This window comes from Eubalaena glacialis, chromosome 2, assembly GCF_028564815.1.
Source record: "Eubalaena glacialis isolate mEubGla1 chromosome 2, mEubGla1.1.hap2.+ XY, whole genome shotgun sequence".
NCBI classification, from domain to species: Eukaryota; Metazoa; Chordata; class Mammalia; order Artiodactyla; family Balaenidae; genus Eubalaena; species Eubalaena glacialis.
The window spans coordinates 47,702,115-47,719,867 of NC_083717.1; positions in this window are offsets into that span (position 1 = coordinate 47,702,115).

The following is a 17,753-nucleotide window of genomic DNA, read 5'->3' on the forward strand; positions in this document are numbered from 1 at the left end:
TATATTGTATATGTATGTTTGACATCATATGTATATATACCCTTTTCACAATGTACACCCCATATGTCATATATATATATATATGTACATATATATAGGGTATCTCCAACATACAATATAGGATATATGTGTATATTATACACACACACAAAAGACTGAAAATTTGGTTATCTTTTTAGAGTCACAATGATACATAATTTTCTAAGAAGTCAACATAAAAGGCATATGTGATGTTACTATAGCTTTGGCATTAGAAAAGACCCTGAAAATTCTTTGATCTACATTCATCTGTGCTCCAGGTATTGCTAATTTAATTGCCAGAAATGTAAATATAAATTAATGAATAGTTTTTTCAATTGTCATTTTATGGATTGAAGAAATGGTAAGCATTTCTTTTGAACATCCATAATTATTTAATGATATCTACATAAAGGTTTTTAATTATATGGGAACAGTGATAATAATTATAAAGGCCCACACTCAACTGATAAAACATACATTTCTCCAGAAAAAATTATTATGTCTCTTAAAAGTGAATTCTTTCTGCCAGTGAATGGCTCATATGACATTTTTCAACAATTAAAGCATAAGCAGCCTTCAGTTTTTACACTTATTGGGGAAAAATTGCTGGTTTGTGGAATGAGAAAGGTTTTTTTTTCTGTTCTTTTTTTAACCCCCCACCCTCTAAGATTTTATGTATTTTTTTATTCTTTTAGTGACAAGCATATGCCTACCAAATCTAAAAAGACTAGTAAAAGGGAAAATCGGAGTTGATTTCGTATGTCAAAACTTAGTTTAAATTTGCTATTGTGGCATAATGGAATTAAGTGTTTATATCCTCGTGTTTATCTTTTCATTTCTTAACTATAATGTCAACATCCAGAGTTCTATAATTTATATATATATATATTCACCAATATTTGTAAAATTAAGATGAAACAAAAATCTAGTATTTGTGTGTGTGATAACTTTTAAAATAGTGTTTTCTTCTGCTATATAACTTGCACTAAGATTACCATAAATAATGTGACAGAGAAGATCATTGTCATTTAAAAATTACTGAAAATTGATAATTCAGGGCCCTTAGGTGACACTGGCAGCTAACTAAACTGCATTAGAGACATTATTGCAATGTCAATAAGTAGTCTTACTACAATTTCTTTTTTCTGAAAACTTAAAAAGGGAGCTTTTATTTTTGCAAAACTGTTTACCTTTTTTTGGCTTCATACCAAAAAATAATGCTGAAATGACCACCTGAAGTTAGAATATTTCTATACTGCATTTCAAGATTTGGGTTCAGGGAGTGGGGGATGGAGAAATTAAGGCTGATCAATGAGATTAATGTTTTAAAAATAAAAGAGAGAGAGAGAGTCCAATTAGAATATCCTGGGGTTATTAGCGATAACGGTGCTCATATCCAATTAAGATGAAAACCATTTTACCATCTTAATGTGCCACCTCTGGCAGTGTGGGTTTATTAGTTTTATCAGACTTGAGAACTGAAACTTGAAATGATACGTATGCTGGGTACCAAAGAGACACTGTTAAGACTTAGAGATAATTGGTATAAAATGAGAAGCCTCAAAAGTTGTTGATTAACAAGCATTGTGGATTTTGGAGACAGGAAAAAATTGGTCATTTCAGACAGTGTTTGAAATGAAAAAACTCACTGAGCTGTGCAGTGACATTCTGAAGTCAGGAAGGAACCATGTCCTCCTTAATGTCCAAAAATTCAGTAATATGGCATATTCATATGGGACAAGACAGCCTTCAAATCCATGACACACCATCTCTATAAAAACTCAAATGAACAAAAGCGATTGTTTGTGATGAATGTCAGGTTTCTTGTTTTCCTTTCCAGATTAAAGGATATAATAACTAATGATTAGTATTAATAATTAATAAGAAAATCTCTTGTATTATCCTCAAGCTTTTCAAGATAGGCTACATAACCAATAAAACTTATTTTCGTTAAGTTATATTCTTTTATGCTTTTAGACAATCATTTGAACTTTTCTAAAAAAATCTTTACATTTCTATACCATCCATCTGGGTATCACAGAATGATTAAAAGCAGACAAATACATACACAATAAAGCTTCCCACTTAGGCAGCAGTAAAATCACTGTTGCGTTGCTTCAGTAGACATTTCCTTGACTAATAAAAGTCTCGTCACTCATTTCTGAAGCTGGCAGGGGAAAGCCTTTATTGTGCTGGTGTAGTGTTCTGGATGCTTGTCTTTGGTAAAATATTCAGTGCACGGCCAGGAATGTGTAATGGAAATTGTCAGGGGGGAGATGGCCCTGCGGCAAGCCTGCACTGGTGCCCGGTGGTCTGATACAAGTGGTTCTTCTACGAAGTACTCTGGCACCTCCTCTGCTAAAGTGTTTGAGCCCTCATATGAAAACCCCATTTCATGATACTAAGGAATGAACATGAGAGGCTGGGGCAAGGGTGGTCTATTTGGGGGGTGAGAGGACGGCGTGATCGAGTAAAAAAATACAGGCCATCTTAGCCAGATCACAGGATAAATGGAATAGTCGCTTTCAGAGAAATATGTTAGGCTCTAAGGTGAACCTTGTTTGGATAGATACCTTATGATGAAATTTCAAATCATGTTGGTTTCATGTGAGTCTTTCAACTCATAAAGGAACGAACATATTACTGTGTTGGCAACACATAGAGCTGTTTCTGCCAAGTAGAAAATCAAGGGCTCTGAATAAACCTTACTCTGGCACAGGTAACACATAATTCTTCTAGAAAACAAAGTAAAAATTAAGATTTTTTTTTAAAAGTCATGAAGTTATTTCAGGTGTGTGTGTGTGTGTGTGTGTGTGTATTTCCCAGACTTTTCTGAACAATGCAGCTTAGAGCCCAAAGCAGTAATTACCAGTTGGGATTTCTCAAAGGGCACTATTTATGTGGTTTGTTGGATAGCATGTGTTTTAAATGCTTTTAAAGGTATATGTATCCCTTGGGTGTCAGCAGCCAACTTGCTTAACTAGTATAGGTCAACTTCTAGACAAACATCATGATCAAGATGGCATGAGCACTACTGAAAATGGGTCTTAATGAATCAATAGATTAACCATACATATACATATTTTAATGTATATAAAAGAATCATATATATTTGGGTATTCCATTGTTTAACTGTTAAATTGTTATCCAGAAAAATACCAGGAGCTCCAGATGACAGAAGAACTGACCATAAACATAGGACACAGAAGGCACAGGAGATAATGCTCATTAATGGTCAAAATCATTTGATGCCATCAGTAAATTTAAACTTTATTTTAATTTAGCTTTAGAAGTGAATCCCTAAGAAGTTTTGTAAGACCTAGGTCTGAGGTGTGAGGGTATGGTATGATATTTCTTTCTTTTCCTCTTCTCAAATGGGTTGAAGGGAGGTGAAAAAATACAACTGGAATTATTCACTATGAAAAAAAATATTGGCACCATACTGAGAAGTATTTCACAAAACTATACTTCAAGCAAGGCAATGAGCACAGGCCTGGAAGTTGGTATTGGAATATATTTTAAGGAAATAATTTCAATTCACCTCAAGCTAGGAACAAAATAAAAGCCTTGAAACATTTATTCAGGGACATATTCATTGTAAAAAATATAGAAAATCCAGAGAGTTTATTTTTGCTTATCTGATTTTAGTCCATCCAAGGAAAAAAACAACTTTAATAAATATTCTTCCAGAAATTTTTCTACTGAAAAAAATTAGAACCCAAAGCAAAGGCAACAAATGCAAAGATAAAAAAGTGGGACTACATCAAATTAAAAAGCTTCTGCACATCAAAAAAAATCAACAAAATAAAAAGACAACCTATGGATGGGAAAAAATAATTGTAAACCATATATCTGGTGAGGGGTTAATATGCAAAATATATAAAGAACTCAGACAACTCAATAGTAAAAAAACTCCAAACAATCTATTTAAAAAATGCACAGAGGGTCTTCCCTGGTGGCGCAGTGGTTAAGAATCCACCTGCCAATGCAGGGGATATGGGTTCGAGCCCTTGTCTGGGAAGATCCCACATGCCATGGAGCAACTAAGCCCGTGCGCCACAACTACTGAGCCGGTGCTCTAGAGCACGCGAGCCGCAACTACAGAGCCTGTGTGCCTAGACCCTGTGCTCCGCAACAAAAGAAGCCACCACAATAGGAAACCATGCACCGCAACAAAGAGTAGTCCCCGCTCGCCGCAACTAGAGAAAGCCCGCACACAGCAACAAAGACCGAATGCAGCCAAAATTAAATAAATAAATAAATTTATTTTAAAAAAATGCACAGAGCAACTGAATAGACATTTTTTCCAAAGAAGACATTCAAATGGCCAACAAGTACATGAAAAGGTGCTGATCGCCAATCGTCAGGGAAATGCAAATTAAAACCACAAGATATCACCTCACACCTGTTAGAATGGCAATCATCAAAAAGACAAGAGATGACAAGTGTTGGTGAGGATGTGGAGAAAAGAGAACCCTTGTGCAGTGTTGGTGGGAATGTAAATTGATTCACCCACCATGGAAATCAATATAGAGTTTCCTCAAAAAATTAAAAATAGAACTGCCATATGATCCAGCAATCCCACTTTTGAGTATATATCCAAAGTAAATGAAAACAGGATCTCAAAGAGATGAACCTCCATGTTCATTGCAGCATTATTCACAATAGCCAAGATATGGAAACAACCTAAGTGTCCATCACTGGATGAATGGATAAAGAAGATGTGATATACACACACACACACACACACACACAAAATGGAATATTATTCAGCCACGAGAAAGAAGGAAATCTTGCCATTTTGACAATATGGATGAATCTTTAGGGTATTATGCTAAATGAAATAAGTCAGAGGAAGACAACTACTGTATGATATCACTTATGTATGCAATCAAAAAAAAGCTGAATTCAAAGTAACAGAGACTAGAATGATGGTGGTTGCCAGGGGATTGGAGGTGTGGGAAGAGGTGGATATTGGTCAAAGAGTACAAATGTCTAGCTATAAGATGAATAAGTTCTGGGGATCTACTGTACAGCATAGTGATTATAGTTAATGATACTGTATTACATACTTGAAAGTTGCTAAGAGAGTAGATCTTAAATATTCTCACCACAAAAAAGAAATATAGTTGGCTCCGCGTATCTGCAGGTTCTGCATCTTCAGATTCAACCAAGTGCAGATCAAAATACTTTTAAAAAATTCCAGAAATTTCTAAAAAACAAAACTTGAATTTTTGCTGCACACCCACAAATATTTACATAGCATTTACATTGGATTAGGTATTATAAGTAATCTAGAGACCATTTAAAGTATATGGGAGGATGTGCTAGGTTAAATGCAAATAAACACCATTTTATATAAGGGATTTGAGCATCCTCAGATTTTTGTATCTGAGAGAGTTCCTGGAACAAATCCCCTGTGGGTACTGCCAGACACGACTGTATTAATTATGTGATACAGTGCTGGTGTTAGTTAACATCATGGTGGTAATCAGTTTTGCAATATATAAGTGTACCAAGTAAACACATTGTATACCTTAAACTTACATATTATTATATGTCAAGTATATCTCAATAAAGCTGGTGAAAATGTTTTTGTAAAAACCCTAGACATATATAGTATGGGATAAGAGGAGTTTTTAACAAGTATTTTTTAATTTTTAAAAAATTTAATAATAGACAGGAAACATCTTTCCATATCTAAAAACTTATTTTATTTTGTTTAGTGGCTCTTTGTATTTTTTGCACAGGGATACCAATATTATCAAATTACTTTTTTAAGGGGGTGATATTCAGGTTGTTACCAGTTTTACAATGATAAACAACATTGCAAAGGATATTCTCTTGTTTTGTTAGATTATTTCCTTAAGATAAATTCTAGAATTACTTTTAAATCAAGAGATATAAATATGCAGTAATATCCATATAGCATGATGACATTCTGACTCCTCCTCACATACTCAGAATAAAGACCTGAAAAGAACCTGAAGAACACAAAGGAGGTCACAGAAAAAGAAAGAAAACTGGGTTACTCTAGGGGCAGGAAGGGAAAAAAGACGCAGACGTAGAGAATGGACTTGAGGACATGGGGAGGGGGAAGGGTAAGCTGGGACGAAGTGAGAGAGTAGCATTGACATATATACACTACCAAATGTAAAATAGATAGCTAGTGGGGAGCAGCTGCATAGCAACAGGGAGATCAGCTCGGTGCTTTGTGACCACCTAGAGGGGTGGGATAGGGAGGGTGGGAGGGAGACGCAAGAGGGAGGGGATATGGGGATATATGTATACGTAGAGCTGATTCACTTTGTTATACAGCAGAAACTAACACAACACTGTAAAGCAGTTACACTCCAATAAAGATGTTAGAAAACAAAAGCCATATGAATGGCCTTACACATGGTGCCCTCCTCAGAGTTAAAACCGAATAGTGTGCATTTGTGTGTGCGTGTCGGCATTAGTTATCTATTGCTGCATAAAAAAATTACAATCAATTTAGCAGCTTAAATAACACATATTTATTATACCGCAGTCTGTGGGTTAGTTATCAGGATGCAACTTAGCTGAGTCCTCTGCCTCAGGATCTCTTTCAAAACTGCAGTCAAGATGTTAGCTAGGGTTGGGATCTCCTCTGAAGGTTCACCTGGGGAAGGAGTTACTTCCAGGCTCACTTACATGGTTATCAGTTGACATCATTCATTTTCTTTTGGGTTTTTGGACTGAAAGACTTAGTTCCTACCTGGCTATTGGCCAAAGGCTGCCCTCAGCTCTTTGCCACATAGGTCTCTCCATTATGGCACCTTGCTTCACCAATGCCAGGAAGGAAGAGAAGTACCTTGCAAGACAAAGGTTACTCTCTTATGTAATGTAATCATGGAAGTAATATCTGTCATTTTTGTTGTATTCTTGTTGTTTGGAAGTAAGTCACAGACCCAAACTCAAGGAAAGGAGATTATCTAAGAGTGTGTATACCAGGAGGCAACAATCACTGGAGGGTCATCTTACAGTTCACCTGACATAGTGGGTCTATGGTTGGAGGTGTTAAAATAACTTGAGATATGCTGGTTGGGTGTATGTACATAGGAAAGTTATTTCTGGATATGATAGGAAATATTTTCTCCAGCTGTGCAAAATTGTAGAAAAAACAGTTTATTTTTTAATAACCCTCAGTTTTAATCGTTTAATTTTCTTAGTTACAAGAAACTAATTTTCTTGTAACTGATTTGGACATTTTATAATTATCAAAAAACATTTAAATTTCTTAGATGTCAAAAATAATCTCGAACTGCCCCTTGTGGCTTTCATAATTTAACATATAATTGAATTTAAAACATCTTAATTGGTAGACAGCTGGTGTGTACATACTTTAACCACATTATTTATTTCTTTTAGAAAAAAATATAACTATTAAAATATGGCTTTTACTTCATTTCAACTTTGCTTGCCTCACAACATAGATGTGAGCAATAGTAATTATGGGATATAAATGTTCTATTATTGGTATAAATGGCACTTTGAAAAATATTTCTATTAATCTCTTTCATGAATGTGTTTAAAATGCATGTGTACAAACATGAAATCACAAGAAAGAGGAACAGATGACAAAAGATATATTAGGTGGTAAATTTTCTGATGACTGTCAGTATCTCACTTTGCTAATATCCATACAATATTTTTCTTATTTCACCAATTATTTTGTGTTCCCGCAGCTGAAAGTCCATCTATACAAGGTCATAATCTGTGATTGGATAGCAGATGGAGCCCAGGGTTACCGCCTTCCCCGAAATTGGCCTATAATCGCAATAATCAGCAGCTTGAATTATTGGTTCAACCAATGCAAATGTGTTCTGTTTTCTGACAAATAAGAACTTCTTCCCGTCGTACTGTCCCTTTCTTTTTTTTTAGAAGATAGGAAAAAAGGGCCATAAATTAATGACTTTTTAAAAGGGCTAACCAGAAACTGAAATATTTGTGAATAAAATGGAATTTAATGACAAAGCACAGACTGCCCAGCTTCATTCTCATTAAAGAGAAAAGTATTTATGTACCTAGTAAATGTTTAAAAATAACTAAGCAGCCAGTATCCCGACTTAGAGCTGGGGTATAATGAATCTGCAAATCATTATTGATTAAGCTGTGAATTCAAGATCGCTTCTTAACCTAAGAACATTTCTTCACCCATACTTTCTTTTATTTTGTCAAACGAATTCAATTCAATTAGTAGTTATTGAACACTTATCCAATACATGGTACCTTAGAAAGGAAAAAAATACTCAGTTTCAATCTTTGGCCTGCTTGCCAGGAAACACAGTTTTCCTAACCAATGTCAAGGCACTCTTCCAACCAGCCCACATGATCTCCCTAAGGCAGAAGTCTAGGTCATTTACTTATAGAACATTTTGTCCTCTGGCATGTTCACATACAGGATGTTTAGGCCCTTAGCAGAATTCCTTGGCTCCACCAGAATAGCCTTCCTCCGGACAGTGAAGTAATAAGTGTACAGTATGCGTAGAGCCAGTCAAATAGAACAGCAGTGGAAGCCAGGAGTCTCCATACATAAAGCAGCTAAGGTTAGCAGAGGGTCCAAGACCACAAGCATCTCCTAGCACCTCCTAGATGTCAGACCTTGGAAGAACCATGTGGAAGAAGACCACAATGCTTTCTCAATGCTTCATGGAGAAGATATCCACAACAGGAGCCTTGAGGTTTCAATACTGGCTCTGCTACTTACTCACCAGCTCTATGGCCTTGGACAGAGGACACATTTTAAATCTGTTTCTCCATCTATTAAAATAAAACTTGGAACTAGTATGTTACATAAATGTTTAGAGCATTAAATAAGATAACAATACATAAAAAAGCAAATTGGACCTAAATCCTGCTTCATTGTTCATGATAAATGGCAGCTCAGTAAATATATGATGAGGAGACAGTGAGTTCATATTAATTAATTTATTTTTTAAATCTTTTTAAGAAAATTCAACTGCAGGTATATGGGCTAGGAAAAATACTTCGGCTATAAGAGCAAAATCTTCAGTAATGATGGCATCCCTTGACTCAACCTTATATACATTAAGTTCCTTTGGAAGCAACCTAAGTGTCCCTCAACAGATGAATGGATAAAGAAGATGTGGTATATATACACAGACACAATGGAATACTACTCAACCATAAAAAAGAATGAAATTTTGCCATTGTAGCAACATGGATGGACTTGGAGAACATTATGCTAAGTGAAATAAGTCAGATAAAGAAAGACAAATACTGTATGATATCACTTATATGTGGAATCTAAAAAATACAACAAACTGTGACTAAAACAAAAAAGAAGCAGACTCACAGATATAGAGAACAAACTAGTGGTTACCAGTGGGAAGAGGGGAGGGGGGAATGGAAACATAGGGGTAGGGGGAAATAAAGGTTATTATGGGATTATATGAAATAATGTGTGTGAAACTTTTGAAAATTGCAAAGCATTACAGCATTTAGACTCTTTCATTTGATTAAAAAAAAAGAGAGATTAAAAGCCTTGGTGATAAGAGGAAAATGAAAAAGACCAAAAGATTTTCGTAAGTGACAAAATAAAAAAAAAAAAAAAAAGAAGGAAGCAGATATTTACAAGGAAGAGAGTCTAAGTTTTCTTGTGCATTTTCTATATGTCTGACGCTTTGCAACATATGTATATTTTGGGGTTTTTTCCTAAACTTAACTGAGGGTTTATTACAGGTCAGGCACTGGGTCATTTATGGGCCATATTATTTTTATTTTCCTGGCAAACCTGTGAACTGGTATCATTCTCGCTTCACAGATAAACAAACTCTGGTTTAGGAAGATGAGGGGTCTTACCCAAACTCAAATAGTAAATACATAACAGCATCTGCCAAATTTCAGGCCTCTGTTCTTTACCACCAGTGTATCTTAATAACATAGCTTTTGATGTGCTATCTCTGAGAATCTTCATAATTAACCTACATTTCAGGTATAGTTATTGTCAGAGAATATAAATAAGGAAACAGAAGCAAGTCATATCATTGATAAGTGCTAAAATTCTGACCTTAAATGTTCTTCTCTTTCCATGATGCTTCTGAGGGAAATGAAATATTAATAAAATTCTATTTAAAATACTCGCTCTGGAATATTACTCAGCCATAAAGAACGAAATAATGCCATTTGCAGCAGCAGGGATGGACCAAGAGATTATCATACTAAGTGAAGTAAGTCAGACAAAGACAAATATCATATGATATCACTTACATGTGGAATCTAAAAAAAATGATACAGATGAAATTATACACAAAACAGAAATAGACCCACAGACATAGAAAACAAACTTATGGTTACCAAAGGGGAAAGGAGGGGAGGGGATAAATTAGGAATTTGGGATTAACATATACGTACTACTATATATAAAATAGATAACCAACAAGGACCCAAGGACCTACTGTATAGCATAGGGAACTATACTCAATATTTTGTAATAACGTATAGGGAAAAGAATCTGAAAAAGAACATATATATGAAAGTGAATCATTTTGCTGTACACCAGAACATTGTAAATCAACTATACTTCAATAAAAATAAAATAAAATAAAATAGTAACTTCTGATATTTCTCCATATAATATTAGGTCTTTGACCATGTTTCCAGGGCTTCTATTTATGTATCATATATGCCTTCTCCTCTTCAAATTCTTTGTCTTACCAATGTTTCCAGATGGCTCTTTTCACCCATCCAAATCCAAATCACAGCAGCCTTTGCCTCTTTCTTTTCTAAAAAGCCCTTCTAGTTCCAATGATTTAATACCACCCCATCACATGCCCAGCTGTACCCCCCCAGAACTATGTTTGTTCACCTTCAGCTCCTTGAGGACCGCAACCACAGCTCAGGGTCTTCAGAGCCCAAATGCCTGGGACCCCATGCAAGCACAAAGAGATTGTGTCAGGCAAAGCATACAAACACACATTCATGAATGCTGTTGATTCCACTTGAAACATGCTTTTAAAAATATCTTTCCCTGTCTTGTTTCAATTTTGGTAAGGATGACGTTCCTTAAAAAGAAATATACCTTTTAAAAAATGTACTTACACTTTTAACGAGAAGAAAAAAAAGAGAATAAAACATTTCCTGTATCTTGGAATGGCCAACTTTTGCCATTCTGATTTACCTAAGATATGTGTTTGTATTAAAGAATTTCATAGGAATTTTTTTTAATTTTTAAAACTATCTTCTTATACAATATTTTGAAAGTAATAACAAACAGTAAATTGTATTACCAATACTATAAAATGTACTAAAGTGTACTAAAAACAAGATTTTAAATCAGGATTTTAGATTCATTTGCTTATAAACACTAAATACTTTGTCTTCTTACTCACGGAAAATGATTAAGAACCTTTGAGAAATCAAATATGACTATAAATTTAAAACATAATACCTCACAGGATCAAATTTTGCCTAAATAACAACTTTAGCATGCAGCTTTTAATACAAGTTGATAGTGAGTTTTGTGTTCGTTGAACATATTATGGTCGGTGGGGGGGGATAATTTAGTACAATTTAATCAAAAATTCACTTTTGCATGAAATCAAAAGTGCTTCCAAACTGTGTAACTGTTGAGTTGTAGAGTTATTCCTCTCGGACAGTACAATCATTTTTTTAAAAAAATTCAGAAAGATTATTCTCCCAAAAAATCTATCCAATGAGGAATTTCGTTAATGTGGTAAATTTTTTCCGCTTCCTTCCATCTGAATATTTAACATAAGAGAAAAGTCCTGCTCTATTTTTCAGCTGGAATCACAGCAGTTTCTGTTTCTAACCTGGGAAGAATGTGGTTGGGCCTGAAAAGCCCCCTGTCCTATTGTTAGACTCCCCGGCACTGATCCTTGCTTTTAACATCATAATGAAGGATGCTCTTTAGTGGATTATCTTGAGAAGGGATTAACTCCTTCAAGTCTTCTAGGGGGCAAGGTGTTTTGAGCCCTAAATACACACCAATTGCCTGCTTAACTTTTCATCTTATTTTGAAAACTGCCCAGCTGGAATTCAAATTCTTTTCCATAGAGCTGAATTTTATTAGTAGCAAAGTTGGAGTTGGGGGCAGCAGATGCTAAATATAAGCACTGTTCTTTTAATCTCATGAGGCCAAATGCTTCAGATATATCACTGAGACAGGCACGTCAGGATAAGACTCAATCTAAACTTTGCTGTAAACTCTGCAAGTGCCTAAATCCGAGCCCCATCTCACAGGCCCATGACTTAAGCCTTCTAGAAGACCCTACTTTTACTAGGACTCTACCTTTAAACTCCATTTGTCTACATGGCCCTCGTACCATAGCTTTTAACATTATCATCGACATTTTTTTTGAAGTCACTCTCAAGATAGAATTCAAATGCCTAGTAAACACACATACACACCCTTGAAAAGAGGGATAATTGCTCTATAATTTATAATCAAGTGGTTTCTTTAGCCTTTGCATCTTTATCTTAATAACCACTTATTTCTCTCTGCCTATTACATTAATACCGAAATCATGCATTTGTTTCATATTCATTTTACCCCTTCTCTAACCTCATTTCTGTTATTAACTATCCTATTGTATTATCATAGGATTTGCTAGATACTTCTAAACTTGTTCTTCCTCCTACTTTTCTGTTAATTCAAACTTTTTTTCCATAATAGCTTACAAGTTTTCTTTTGTTCAACCCAAAGAATATTTTTACCACTGAACACACATTTTAATGGTGCTTGTTAGATGTAGAAAATTCCTTTTAGACACATCCACAATAAAACTTTTTTTGGAACTTTGTCTTTCAGGATGATTTATTTTTTTTAATCAAATAGCAATCCACATCACCTTCACTTAAAAAAAAAAAAAGGTATCAATGAATTAGAAAATGCTTTATTGATTGTGTAAAAGTTTTAAACATAAATATCACCAAAACAACCATAAAAAGATTTGAGAAAATGAAGTTTCATAATTCGTTTCAAACACCAGGTGCATTTTCTTGTGAACCAAATGAAATGAACTCTTATTCTTTGTTTTAGATATATAATAACTGTATTCTAGAGGCTATGCTTTAATTGTAAATAATCCTCCACATTCTTTCACTGTAAACTCTTTAAAGAGTCATGAATTTTATTTATACTCTCTCTCTCTTTGAGAGTCTTTTGTTTATTTGCTGTTTCGTTCTTTGTGAAATAACACTCCCAGAGGAAAATCCCCCTCTCTGCTTAAGGAATTAGGCCAGAGACAAAAGCAGGGAATTCTTTAAGCCTTGTTTTGTGCTAAGAGAAATGTTTGACATTTCTGTGGAGAGGTGTTTAGTTTGGATTCATTAGGTCTTAGGAACTCTTTTCTCTTTTCTGGCCTTTCAGATTCTGTCACTGTTTTTTTCTGTGTTTGGTAGACGGAAGAGAATTTAGCAGGGTGTAATTAGGTTTCCTACATTCAAATAGCAAAAATCCAGTTTTAAATAGATAGACCAAGTATTCCCCTCGCTCAGCAGGCCCAAACCTGAATCCCACTTTCTGATACCCATCTGGGTAGAAGAACAGGCAGCAGCGGAAGCAAGGAAGAAAATGGTTTTCACAGAATTTTATGCCCTGATTGAAATAAATACCTCTCGTAAGCATCTCTAAACAAAGTTGCTTGACCATCACTCCCACAGTTCTACCCAGGAAAGTCAAGACATTTGGTTTTCCTGTGCTTCATCTAGAAACATTAAATTCAGCTTTAAAATATTTTTTTTAATGCAAAAGGAAATTTAAAAAAAAAATTTTTTTTATTTTACAACACCTTGACTGGCCTCTATTCCTTCCCAAGATCATTTAAAAAATGTGTATTGTCTGGCGTTGGAAATGGCACATTCTTGACAGGGCATCACAGCTAGATCATTTGCCTTCACAAACAACAGAGATACTTTGCTAGATTATTAGTTTCATTAGTAGAATCAGTAGAAGCTCAAATACTTTGCAATTCCCCAAATCCTCTAGCTGGAACTAGAGCTTGGTCATAGGTATCCTTTTCTTCTTGCATGTGACTTTATTGACCAAATCCAGGATGATTTGCTTTCGACTTTTTACTGCAGGAGTGGAGGCAGGCAAACTTGAAGGTGCCACTCAAGAACAATTCAGAGATTAGCAAACACAAACCACACAGACAGTACAGTCTCCTTTCCAGCTAAATCCCAACCGATGTTCCAGAGCTTGCTAGTCTCAGCTCAAAGGCCTCAGACTTTCAGTTTAAGAAACATGCCCTTTGGCCACGGCTGGGCCATATGTTCCCCATGCACAGCACACCTAGAGAGTGATGAAGTTAACAGGGCAGCAGAGGAGCCAGGGCCAAGCCCCCACCAGTGACATCCTTATTGGAACACAAGCTTTCTTTGGCTAGCTGACAATAACCCTTTGGCAGATCTGGCTGGGAAAGCATTAACCAAAAACAAAAGACAGAAACACTGAAGGAAGGCCTAGTGCCCATGACGAAATAGGGAAAGACCAGATAATAACATCTTTAGTGGATTGCACCATTGTCAAGTACACCTCCCCAACCCTCCCAACGCCCAAAAGAGTACCGACTTGTCTTTATCAAAACTGTGGAGAACCTGTGAGCCGTGTCAATCCGGCCCCATCAACAAAGATGTATACAAAGCACTAACCCTCTTCAGCCTACAGTCTCCAGGAGAGTTTTCACCGTGTACCCCAATGGATGTTTTTGTCATTGGAGGTTAAACTCTACCATGTCTGTTAAAATTAATTCTGATCTTAATATTATTTAATAGAGTGAAAAACTCAGAATGCTTTTCCCCTTCTCTCTGAAACCCTAAATTGTACATTGTAGTTCAAGTTCTGTGAGGACCTAGAGGTTCACATCAAAAACCATTCTGCAGTTCCACATAATTTAGAAGCTTTTGAGAAGAAATGTAAAGTTAAGAAAAAGTAATGGTTGAAATCATTGATTCTTTAAGAATGTGAAAGATAAAACCATCAGACTTTGTTCACTGAAGAATAAGTAGAAAGGCATAACAAAATAAGCACTTACATCAATAAATAGTAATTATTTAGGACATTAGAAGAAAGATTTAATAATCCAAATGTGAACCATGGGTTGAAATACAAAAGCTTCCTATCCTAAAAGAAAGAACGTAATGGTCTCTGGGCAAAAAAAATGGGCTCAGAAGTAAAAGAAGAAACATGAAAAAGTATAGTGCATTTAAGTATATGCACTACAGTCCACCAAATGTCTTCCTTTGAATTGAGTACTAAAAAACCTAGGGATCAGACAGGGGGTTTGCAAAAATGGAAAATGTCCCCAGACCCTGATATAAGGATGGCATGTTACTGATCAGTCCCCTTGGGTAAAATCTGTCATTCTCGACAATGAGTCCATGCTTTAGAGAAGTGTTTCCATCTTCATCCCCTGCACTGGCCCTAGAGTAACAGGACGGGCAGGAAAGGGATCCAGCTAAGGAGTTTCAATTTCTTCTATTTGAGAGAGCAGAGGGAAGAAAACAAATGTCATAGTCCTTAAAGTAGCACTATTTTGGGTGATAAGAGATGGATAAACTTGTGAGATGGATAAACTTATTTCATCATATAGAATAAGTTTGAGTTGGCCAGATATATTTTAATAATTGTGTTTATCATTTTCTCTCCTGTTAAAAATTCAAAGTCAGAGAGAAGTTAAGCTCTTCTTAAGTACCAAAAGAAAAACAAAATTTGCTTGAAAGATGCCTTGGCATATTAATTATTCAATGGCAAGTAGGTTGGGCAGGATGCCATTAAACAAAAGGCCAATGATAAGGACATAATGATGGAATTTGCTCTGCAAGTAGGCATCTATTCACACCATATAAAATCAATTACTATAATCCCCACAGGACTTTTTTCCCCCTTAATCTACGAAATATAATATGTTCTAACATGCTAAGAAAGCTATAGAGAACAGTCTCCAACTTAACCTGGAGTTCTTGACCCTCAGCACCTCAATGTGAACATTCAGAGTCTTCATTAATTGTAATTAATTAGAACAAAATGTGCCTCTCTATTTTAAATTTTTGTGTAAACATACGTCTTATATTCCAGACAAAAATAGCTACTACCCTTGAATAACATTCCTGTTATTTGTTCATTACTGTGCAGATAATAACTTTAAATAAACATGATCCTTAAACTTCTTAATAAAGACAAATTGCCTTCTTTAGCCATTATAAAATGTGGCATATTTCATAATCAGATGTGGGTTTAGAGTTTTGAGACTCTGTACAAATTAGCCTTTCTTTTCAACAGTAGCTTTATTTTTCTTACAATGATCAAACCATGTTCCATCCTCCCTCACCTACTGCCAGATAAGGCAGAATGATTTGAGGCATTAAAGATGTGATTACGTCCCATATATTCAGTTGGTTCCTAACTCTTCTTCTCTCTGTGTGACATCTAAGATGCACAGGCCCATACTGCAAGAAAATATGATTTATTTCCAAAGGGAATGGTTGAAGCAAAAAGAGATACATATTTAGAAATGGTGTTTTGTTGAACCATTTCTAGAAATGAGGAAACATCCGCAGAAAATTAATATAAGTAATACTGGCTCTTTACAGAACGGACTTCATTTAGACTCTTAGATTATTTTGTGTCATACCATTTAACAGGATAGCATGAAAGTTAATTGTACCTTTCTAATAACTGCAAACATTGCTCCTATTTCTCACATTACAAGCACAGTACTCTTCAAAATTTGAAAAGATTTCTAGAGAATTTTTTTTCTCCCACATTTGAATTAAATATAAAAATCAAATATTTTGCTTACAGGCACTAATGGGAAGTTTTGGTACAGCATTAAACAAATTCCCAATGTAACAAGACAATTTTCTATATTTGATGTGGTTAGTAAGGGTTCCTTGGTAGATATTATTTTAAATGTGATTATCTCACCTCCTTTTTTTATTGTTACAAAATAAAGACTTTTTTCCCTTAGGTTGCCTGTCACTTTTGAAATGGGAAACATGATGAATTATGGCACATTTGCCTTGCTATGCTTTATCAAGCTCATTAGAGAAGATGCATGATCTGAACTTTACAGAGGAAAAAAATACATGGACACCTTCTTTTTATCTTCTCTGTTTACCTCTGAAATCATGCTGTTTTACTTGTTGCACCAACTGACCACCTAGTAAGAAAAAAATAGTTTTGTCTGTAAAACTCATGGCTTTCCTTTACAATAGCCCTAAACTTAAGCTGTTAATCCTCAAAGAGTGATATCTCTAAATTTCTAGCTCATAATGCTTCATTTTATTTTTCCATTGTCATGCTATGCTAACAACTTCATATGTGTGTATAGATTTGATGGAAAAGGTTATTTTTAACTCAGTTTCCCAATGTGATACACTTATAATAAAAACCTTCAATGAAAAAGCTTCAGTTTAATAAAATCAACTTTAATCCATAAATTTAAACAAATCTTATTCTTCTTTAGAATTATATGGCATGCTAAAAATTCATTTTTAAAGAAAATTTTAAGACTGAGCTTTAAACTGATTTATGCCAAATAAGTTTTAAATAAGTCTTGAAAACCCAAAAATTATTACAGACATAAAAAGCCATATCTTCTTACTTCTCTCTACTGTACTTTGAAAATTTTATTTGCACTAAAACCTAGACAGACTCACTATGATGAAGGTCATCAGATAAAAATAATGTTTCTCCAAGTTTAATTCAGTACTTATCAGCTAGA